This window comes from Sarcophilus harrisii, chromosome 2 (genome assembly GCF_902635505.1).
Source record: "Sarcophilus harrisii chromosome 2, mSarHar1.11, whole genome shotgun sequence".
Lineage (NCBI taxonomy): Eukaryota > Metazoa > Chordata > Mammalia > Dasyuromorphia > Dasyuridae > Sarcophilus > Sarcophilus harrisii.
The window spans coordinates 229,911,292-229,922,566 of record NC_045427.1 but is presented as its reverse complement, the minus strand read 5'-3'; the positions used below and the strand labels follow the sequence as shown (position 1 = coordinate 229,922,566).

General features: G+C 32.6%; 1 pseudogene; it reads right to left on the bottom strand.

The window, feature by feature from the left end:
* Positions 1–423: 423 nt before the first annotated feature.
* Positions 424–11,275, bottom strand: part of LOC100918167 — a 49,203-nt pseudogene continuing 38,351 nt past the window's right edge.

The following is an 11,275-nucleotide window of genomic DNA, read 5'->3' as shown; positions in this document are numbered from 1 at the left end:
TAACTTTTTAATGGGAGATACAATATGCTTTACTATTATATATGTTGAATAGATTTGGGGTTTTTTATTTGTTTTCTCAATAGGAGAGATAGAGAAAAACAACAGAGAATGCAGACAGGAAAATAAAATAAAATTAATTTTTTCCTTATAAAAACTTTAACTTATTTTTTATTTTATAAAATTTTGTGACTTTTTAAAAAGTATCTCCTTTACCCATCATGTATATTCCATAGACATGTGAATAGCTTAGGCATCTTTCAAAGATTTCTTTGACCAACCAACCAAATGACAAATGATAAACTTTTATTTCATACTGGCAAAGCCATTGTAACTCTACTCTGATTATAAACCTGTTTATCCATATTTCCAAAAAACTTTGCAAACTTAGTGTTGATGAATAAATCAGTTAATTTTGGCAAAAAATTATATTCTCTTATCTATGATGGTCTGGAACCCAATTTTGATGGTGGTAACAGAGAAACAAAAGTAATAGATCTCACACTGTAGGAAATAGTCATGTGTTCTTCTGTAGGACTAACCAACATGTATGGCAAATGCCATTTTCCTTGATATATATGTTCTCTAGACATTCTCTGTGTCTGTTGAAATCTTTGATAACAAGTTGGTTGGTACCTTTTATGGAACTACCTGTACCAACTTCAGCCAATAAAAATGCCAGGAAATGTTTAGACTGGTGATTTAATAGTTTACAGATATCTGTGAAGTTGATGAAAAAAACATTTTCTTGGTTCCTACCTTAACAACCTATGAAGATCTCATGACAAATTTCCTTTTTCCTCCACCAACCATATCTGGATTCTTTCCCCACATTATGTTGAATATTCAACTCAGCAATTTATCATACATATAGTTTCTTTCTCAGTCTGCCCATGCATGGCCAGTTTGATTGCTAAAGGAAATTCCATCATCCTTTTTGCTGTCTTCATCTTCTAAAGTTTCATCTCTCTCTAGTATTTTATCCTCATCTGGGAATTTGACATGCTTTGTTCCCTTTTTTTATTGCCAAGCATGATGTCAAAGTAAATTGATTCTATTAGTACTTGCACATCACTTTTAATCTTTAGGTCTTTTATGCCTCTTTTAGCTTCATCAATATCAAATATCTTTTTTTTTCTTCTTTTTCTTATGATTGAAAAAGTTTGTCATCCAAATCATCAAGAGCATCTTTCTATCATCCCCTTTATTAGTTTTTACATTTCTGTATTGACTTGGGTTCAGTTTTCTTTTGTTTCTGAGTTGTTTCCTCTTTCATCCATCAAGAAAGCTGCTCCTTTTCCTTCTCCTCCTTTCTCCTTTTCCTTCTTCCTATCTCTTTTTCTCTCTCTCTCCTAAGGTTATTTGGCATTACCTATTCTTATCCCAACTTAATTCACCAAGCATTTATTAAATACGATGACTTGTTCTTAATGAAACAAGGTGATCTTTGAAATATCAAAATACAAGTAGTAATTAAATATTGAAAAAAGGCAAATTTCCTGTCTTTTCAAAAAGGTAAGAAAAATGGACACTAAACTTATAAGCTAGTGAGCTTGACTTTAACTTCTGCCAAAATTCTGAAATATATCATTAGAAGAATGGTTTGTGAATATTTTTTAAAAGAAATTAGAGTTACAAACAGTGAACATTGTTTCATACTCCATTACATAGCCTTGTTTCTAGCATCTACATATTTTTAAAGATCAAAGTAGCTTGGTTATTTCTCTTTACATTCATATCTGTCTCTTTGACAATTTTCTTTTTCCTCCATATTGGAATTCTATCTATATGTGTCTTGGGAATCACATTCTCCAGAGTTCCTCTCCTCTTATTGACTTCTATGGTAAAATTTTATTTCATAAGATCATATCCCTCCTTCCTCTGAATCTTTGAAATCTCCTTTCCCCAAATCTATAATTCAAATCAGACAATGATCAGTTTTCCTTCCTTTTCCTGTTACAAATTCTAAGATGATACTTCTTCCCAAGTCTCCCCTCTTTTGCATTCCAGAAACTGGTTTCTCTTTCTTGATGTATTTTCTCTACTTTCTGAAGAATAAAATTACCATTAATTCAAGTCAAGATATTACAAGCTGCTCTGCTTTTGACAGAAACAGGACTCCAGCAGAAGCATGGAGAATCTAAACCCCCTGTTAATATCATATCCTTCCTCCTCATCTTCTACTTTCCCAACTCCTCATATTTTTCATCTTTTGGTATAGATGCTGTATAGTATATTTGGATAACAATATCCTTCTGTCTCTGCTTGCATTGAATTCTACCTAAATGTCATTCCTAGATTTCATCACATAAGTATTTCTTAAATTGTGATATTATTATACCCCTTCTTTTAATTATCCTCTCAAGAGCCATATTGCCATCATAATTCTCATCTTACTACATCACTATAACTACAATGTCAAATCTGCCTTTCTGCATTATTTTGTATATTAATGTGTAAACATTCGAAGTTAAGGGTTTATTTATTTATTGCTGGCTCTTTATTTAGACTTTGGTTTCCTGTGGGATTTTGTCTTCTTTTACCTACCTCCAGACTCATTTCTCAGAAATCTCTAGCCTTGTCTGTTATGTGTATTCCCTCCCTTACCCTTTCAAGCACTCCTTTACATGTTGTCTTCCGCCATTAAAGTGCTGAAGATTATGACTGCCTTCTTTGTATTGATATCTCCAGTACTAAAGATAGTGCCCGACATATAACAAGCCCTTAATAAATACTTTATGTGTCTTTCTATCTACCTATCTATCAATCATTTCTGTTGTTCCAACAAGGAATTACTATAGTGTACCTATTCTCTATAGTATCTAGCTTAGTAGATAATCACAGGAAGCTTCCATTTAAAGTTTTTTAATTTTATTTGTAAACAATAGAGACTGGAATTGGGATTTCCTGAATATAGGAATTCTCCATGTGGAAATTCTTCTCAGTGAAGGTCATCACCTTTTCTGCAATGTAGTCTTAGAAAGCTATTAAGAATGATGAGGGAGTAAGGATCTTGCTTGGAATCACTGAGTCAATATGTGTTAGAGGCAAGAATTGAGTCTTTTTTTTCCCTTTTTTTTGGGGGGGGGATGGATGGGGCTCTCTGCTTACTGTGCCCTATTGTCTCTCAAGATTTCATGAAGACATTTACACACCTTTGTTTTAGTATATTCCAACCCTGGACAGGAAACTATCATTCCAATATCTTGTAGTTCAATAGTCTAAACTCCATTCCCAGATACTTTTTTGAACCAGTTATTCATTTTCCAGATCATAGTGTTCAGAATCCCTTGTCTTCAGTCAGTAGCAGAACTAAAAACATCTCCTATGTCCCTCTCCCTTCTAACTTGAAATCTAACAAGGTCTTGAGTTTCTTTTCTGAGACTATAATCTTTAGCAATTAACTGGGGGGGAAATGCCTTGTAGCAAGTTTCCCTGATTCATGTCCTATTTACAAGATATATAAGGAACTAATTCAAATTTATAAAATAAGAGCCATTCTCCAATTGATAAATGGGCATAGGAGATAAATAAACAGTTTTTAAGTAGAGAAATTCTTGTGAAAAATTGCTCCAAATCACTAATATTTAGAAAAGGGAAAATTAAAACAATTCTGATGTGCCAAATTATATCAATAAACTTGACAAAGATAACAAAAGGTTAATGTTAAAAGTTGGAGGAGCTGTGGGGAGGAAAAAAACTGGCATACCTGCATGCATTGTAAGTCAGCTTGTGAATGAGTTCAAACATTCTGGGAAACAACTTGGAACTATACATGTGTAAACAAAAAAAAGTATTAAATAATGAATGTTAAACTATCTATATAATTCCTATAGGCCCATGCCCAAAAGAAATACCCCAAAAAGATGAAAATATCTTATTTGTGCAAAATATTTTGGCATTTCTTTTTGTGATAGCAAAAAATGGAAAATAATAGAATGGCTAAATAAATTGTGACATGTGAATTTTATGACATATGACTATTGTACAGGAAAAAAATAAGGAAATGAATAATTCCAAAAAGAGATTGAAAGACTTCTCTGAACTGATATAGAATAAAGACCAGAAAAATAATTTATATTATAATGTCAAAATTTTAAAATAAATAGTTGTGAAGACTTTTACAAACTGATAACGAATAAAAGAACCAAGAGAATAATTTATACAGTAGCAACATTGTAAAGATAAACAACTTTGAATTCTCATCTATATAATGACCATTCATTACTCTAAAGGACCAATGATGCAACATGCTATTTACCTCCTGACAGAGAGATAATAGAGTCAGGAAACAGAATGAAACACACACACACATACACACACACACACACACACACACACACACACATATATCTATATATTTGGACATGGCCAATGAAGAAATTTATTAGGCTTGATTATATATATTGGTTAAAAGAAAATTGTTTCCTCCCTCCCTACTATGGGATAAGGGAGGAGGGGGGAAGGGGAGAAAATAAATTTCTGTTAACTAAAAATAGAACTCTCATTTTTAAAAAAATGTTTCCCAACATTTACCCAAGTCTAATAAATATTTAATGATTGATTCATTGATATTTGGATTTACTTTTTCTTACTAACAATGATAAGGTATTCAAGTAGGGGACTGAAAGACTGAAAGCAGATAATGTTCTAATGCAATGATAGAAAATTCTGAACACTTTAACTTCTTCATATTTCCTGAAATTTCAGTTTATGTTTTTGTTATGTTGATGGTATGTAATTAAAAGAATGTCTGACTTACCTCACTTTCACTCCAGTCTACTAACTTTTCCTCAGTAATCTAAACAACTTTAAAATATGAGCATGAATTTATAATTACTGTGGCAAAAAAAGTTAATTAACAAGCCACTTAATCATTCTTTCTGAACCCTACTATATCAACTTTGGCCGTCATTTTCATTAATACACTCCAGTATTTATATTTCTCAAGACTGGAAAAGTACCATTAATGGACTGGAGAAGAAAAGATAATTTTCCTACTGAATAGTGTCTAGATGATAAAGTGCTCAGACTGTGGTAACAAACGAATGCAGCAACCTTTAAATCCTTTCCATATAGACAAATGAATGTATTTTTCATAATAATATTGCTGCAACTCCTGACAGGCTAGTGGATCATGGTGACTTTTTCTGTATGAGTCAGATTTACAATACTACATTGAAAAGAGAAAGATATGAAATGACAAGTCAATAAACAAGCTGAAATAATAGTGTTTGCACCACGTCATGTGTATGCTGCCAGCCTACAGATCATTCCAAAAATCATCGTGGGCAAATCTATTATAAGGCTGCTAGGAATTACTACTGGGTATGTTGAGTTCTGGTCTCATCTGATTCCCATTAGTAATGTACAAGGATGTTTCCCAGCCCCTAACTCAAAGATGAACATCTTATTTTCTTAATTCCAGTGGTGCTGACATTTAAATCTATTGCTCATGTAACAGCCCCATCCTAATTACAAAATCTCTTGTGCTTATTTTGTTTAAAGTCTTAATTACATGTTTAATCACAAGAGTTACAAACTACCCATGGCAAGACAGATGGAACAATCAGTGCACATAGAAAACAAATAACACAAACCATCATCTCATGGTGGCAATGTGAACAAAGCACTGAATTTGAAGTCAAAGATCAGAATCTTCATCTGTAAAATGAGGAACTTAAACTATATATTCACTGAGAAACCTTCCAGATCTATAGTGTTATGAAGATGCAAATGTGAATCCAATTCAGAGAAAATGGAGGCTAATGACATATTTCTACTTTTTACCATCTCCTTTGCATTTCTTATCAAGAAAAACCTAATACTTCTTTTCACTGAGGATATGAACAATGACTGAAATTAAATTCAGATGAAGGCAGTTTAAGCAGAAGGCTATTAATTCCAAGGCTTTCCCAAAAGAAAAATTTACCAAAGTTTATAACCTCCTAAAAGGAGAATGAGGTTGTTAATAGTGTTTAAAAAAAAAATCCTACCACACTGCAATTGTCTCATCTTCTGTCAATTTTAATGCTTCTAGACTATGAACCTAAATATTGTTTCACACAATCTCAAAACTCAAGGAAGAAAATATTATTTTCTCAGTTTTAATTTTACTGGGATTTCTTTTCTATTGTAATATTCTCTATAACATCCTCCTTGACTCCTGATGTGATCCTTGGTTCCTGAAGATTTGTGACAGTAAAGAGCCAATTTGTCAGGTCCTATGAAGTAGAAAAGGCTTCAAAGATAGTCATGGTGAAGGACCTTATTTCTGTTGTCTAAGGACCAGCCTGAATAAGTGCTAACGGGCTTATCATCAGGTTGGTCACTAGTTACTGAATTTTTTTCAGCCACAGTAACTGACAAGGCATAAGTGTATGGTAATATAGGTGAATTCTTATCCTTATTATTTTTCCTCAAGCTAGGTAAAAATTTCAAGGTCAATATGCTTTGATAATTAACTGACTTCAGATCATTATTTTTAATTCCCAAATGAACTTGTGAATTCTTCAATTTAGGAGTTCCTTCCAAATATTCAGATTGCAATCCAACCATGCTTTCTTTTATTGTGTGACTTATCTATAGCTTCCCATATATTCCTCACAGTCCTCAATATCTGAAAGAAACTCCCAAAATCTAGTATAAGTGCATTATTTACTAGTGGTCCCCTATGGATAGAATGTTCTCCTTTTTCTGTCTTGCTTTCCCAAGCTTCTTTCAAGTCCCAGCTAAAATCCTATCTTCTAAGGAAGCCATTTGTGGTTCCTCTTATTCTCATTTCTCCCCACTTTTAATCATTTCCAAGTTGTCACAAAGTAAGGGTATGATGAATGCTTACTAACTGACTGAATTAAAGAAATAAACTTCATTTGGTATTTTTGTTTTAAATCTATCAAAAACATTTTTATTAGTATCATAAGCCATGACAAAGAAGGAATGAGTTGATCCGCAAGGTTGCTTCTTTCAGTAAAGTGAATCCTAATTAAAAAGAATTTGCATGCATAATATAAAATACAGAAATAGTATACATACATGAAATGAAAAAGTAAATTCAACAGTAATTAGACTGGATCATAAGTTACTACAAAACATACATACACATATACATAAATATATATGTATCTAGAAAGAAAAAAACTCCCATCCATATTATTTGATACAAGAAATCAGAATAGGGTATATGATTCTCAGATATACTTTTATAACATCACATAACCTTATTCATCATAGTGATAATACAAATTGATAGGAACATTTTTTGAAAGCATAGGTCAGTAATTTGTATTCATAGAGGGCCTTGGTCAAATTATTTCATTTTGAAATAACCTTCATTGTTTAAATTAAAGGCCCTTTGGGTCCTTAGACTTTCATACAATTTGCTAAAATTAAAAAACTTTCTCTCACATTAGGCAATCCAAATCACAAATGCATCCATGTGTCAACAAATTTTTCCTATGTCAACCTCCCCCCCCCCCGCATATTAATACTTTTACAATTGGCAGGAGGTGGGGGGATAAAGGGAGTACCCCTTTCTAAAAACACTTTTTTTGGTCCTAAACTGTTATATGTAAGTGGACTTTCCAGTGTGTAAAGCCCTTCATACTGGCAACTTGTTCATAGCTTATATTTTGAGAGAGTTGCCTATTGGATGACTTGCTCTGGGCCTCACAACCAGAATGTGTCCAAACAAGATTTCAATTCAAACATTTTTGGTTCCAAGGCTTGAGTTCTCTCTTCTACATTTCATTGCCTCTCTAAACAATACACACTGCAAAATACTTAATTCTTTTACATTTTTCTATTTCAATGATTACTAATAAAATATCAAAGAAATTAATCAGAATCCATCCACTTCCCATATTTGGTTCGAAAAATTATTTTTTTATTTTTATTTTTCCCAATGGGGAGATGGATTTACAGTCATCCAAACTTCCTTGTCTTGTCTCCTAACAAAGGAACTCTTTTAGTGTTTCCAAGAAAGATGGATGAAATCAGAAATACAGCCTGTGGAAACAAAAGAAAACTAAATTAGCCCAGAAGGGGATTGGACTAATGGTATTTTTCTTCTTAACACATGTTCTAAATACCTGCTAACCAGTCACAGAAACAATTAAAAAATGGGCCAGAAAAGATACCAACAGCAGGGACAACATAGCAAGGACACAACAGGGGTGTTGACACTCCCTTTTTCACTTTAAAATTGTTTAGTAAATATGTATAAATTGAAGAAATTTAGCCCTAGGGAATGTACTGCTAAATATTAAAAAACCAGCATCACCCACTCACCTACTCATTCCCCCTCAAAAAAAAAAACTACAGAAAAATGCATTAATTATTAACAATTTCTCTATCATTTTTAAGTCTAGAAAATCAACAAAACAATAAATCAAGCTCTAATTTGTAACACTTGTCAATTTCTATATTGTAAACTCTACCATTAAAAATTTAACAATCAGCTCTCAGGAGTCAGTTCAAACTGACTCCACACATATCTGATTTGCCTACAGTTCATTGAGAGATGACAAATATGGAACTTGATCACATTTGATTTTGACTTTTCTGCTGACAATTGCACTCTAAAGGATCTTATCTATGATGAATTATTCTCCTAGATTATTAAATCTGCTTTTCTAAACAGTTTGTTGGTGCATGGCTGAGACCAGGTAATTGATTTAATCCAGATATTTATCTGGGCTTAGTGTTGCACAAAGTGGACATATAATGTGGCTAATTCTGGAGACATCTTTTAGTTCCATCCAGTATTGATAACTCTTTGTAAATCACTCCTAGCTGAGCTCTGCTTCACCACTCTGCACTTAGATCATCAATAACTAGTGAGAATAAATAATTCCCCCCCCAATCCAGACTATAGCCCATTATAATTTCATTGTTTATGTAACAAAGTCTGCCAATAAATGACTAGATTCATGACACTGAGCCAAATTTTACGAGTTGGCATTTGACTAAAGGCATAACTTTGCTTTTGCAAACCTGTCCAGTCCATAGATTCATGTTCCAAAGCCTTCAATTTGGGGGTGATGTGATCACATGACAAATAAAGGATATTTAATAAACAAATTAATAAATATTTATTGAGTGCTTACTATTTATTTAGTCCCAGCAAACTAGAAATATTTAGTCGAGAAAAGAGAAGATAGGAGAGACACAAGAATCATATCAAAATGTGAGATCATTCTCATGTACAAAAAGAGTTAAACATTATATAAAAGCCTAGCAAACTGGATTTTAGGCCAAATTCTAAAGAAAATTAGCTGGGTGACCCTAAACAAGTTCCTTCATGTTTCTAAGCATTATTTCATTTCTATAAAATGAAAGGAATTAGTCTAGATCAGGAATTCTTAAGATACTCAAATAATGTTTGTAAATACCTAAATAGGGACAGAAAAGTGGTACAATGGGTAAAGCACTGAACTCAGTTCAAATCTGCCTTCAGACATTTACCAACTGTGTGATCCTGGGCAAGTCATTTAACCCTGATTGCCTTAAAAATAAAAAGCAAATCCACAAAATAAAATATATGATTACAAAGAAAATTGATTAAGTTGAAATGTTTTGTTTTTCTTTTTATTCTTAACACCAAGAACGGTTAACTGGATAGAGTAGAATAGTAAAATGTTTGCTCAATAAATAAATAAATCCAATTCTATGATTTAGTTTGTATTTTTCTATTTTACAAATGAGGAAACTGAGGCTACAGACAGTTGAAGATGAAATGAGTTAGTTGGATGGTTGGGAATGCAATAGTCATCAAAATTTAAAGTCTAAATTAAGAGCCTCCAAGCTAGATGATCCTTCAGGTTGTTTCCTCTTCTAAAAAATGTAAGTTACTATGAGTATCAGTGAGAGTTATCTCTAGAGGGCAAAACTAGAACTAATTTATCATATAATACAAGGATTCCCAAAATGCAGTTTTAATTTTTAATAGCTTAAAACTACACTATGATTTTGAGAAGATACACTCCTGCCTATATTTCTAAAAGACAGAGACTAGTTTTTGGTATTCTTGTTTTGTTTTGGTGGTGGTGGTGATGGTAGTCAATTGATGTGCTGGTTAATATTGTCTTTGCATCCTCTGCACCTAACATAATGTCTTGAACTAGTAATAAATGCTTTTTGGATTGGAAGCAACAGGAAGGCAGATTTTTATCCAATAAGTGGAAGAACTTTTTATCAATTAGAAATAACTAAAACTATCGAAAATACTTCTTAAACTACTGACATCCCTAGAGTTGTCTAAGTAGAAATTCAAATATCATTTGCTTGGGAAGCTGGAGAGAAGATTCATTCATTGAGCAAGATTTTAGACTGTATCATCTTTTGGGTCTTCTCTTCCAATTCTGAGATCCTGTAATTCAAAAGAAAATTCTAATTTGTATTGCTAGTGTTTAGCGCAGTCCCTGGAATTTAATATTTTTTATTAAATTTAATTGAATATCACAATCTTTGTCCTCAGAGAATTATAGTCTACCTGGAGAGATGACATAAATATATGAAACATTAACAAAGGGTATGTGGAATAAGTGCCAAGAGACATTCTCAAAGAGGAACTAGGGGTGATGCAGTTGCAAAAGACAAGGTAATAATGGGGAATTAATGGTTTTAAAAAAGAGAGAGAGAAGTACTAGGTTCTTTATCTCCTTTGTTGATAGCTATGTATTTTTCCCTAGTCGATAGGAGAGCAAAGAGAAAATAAACATGAAATATCAGTTTGTTTTGCTTCCTTCCTTCTAAGCCTTCCCAAAGCAGTCTCATTAGTCTTGGCCTTTCTCTCTAACTTATAGAAGGTACCAAAGTAAAAAGATTACCAGGAAGAAGAGGAGAAGGAGAACCCTTAATCAATAATATTTTGACCAAAAAAGTGTCATTGCTAAGTCATGAAATTTGCTTACAGAAATAGAGGAGTTTATAATAGAAATTCAGGATCAAGTCATTGTCTCCAGAAATTATAAACATGTGAGAAGAGGATAAAGTATATATCAATTCTGTCATGTTGTCTGCTATTGGAGTTGTGCCCAAAATCCCTTAAGTGCGCATATAGAAGCATCATTTATATCCTAATACTTTTAATCAATTATGAAAGACAGACATTTTATCTGCCTGAATAACAGTCCACAGAATTTAAAAGTACATTATGACAGTAATGTGACCCAGTCCTTTCTTATTATGAATTCCATTAAATGAGAATAAAATTAGTAGTAGTAGTAATAGTAATACTACTATAGTAGTAGTATAGTACTTCTAAAAGTAGTAGTAC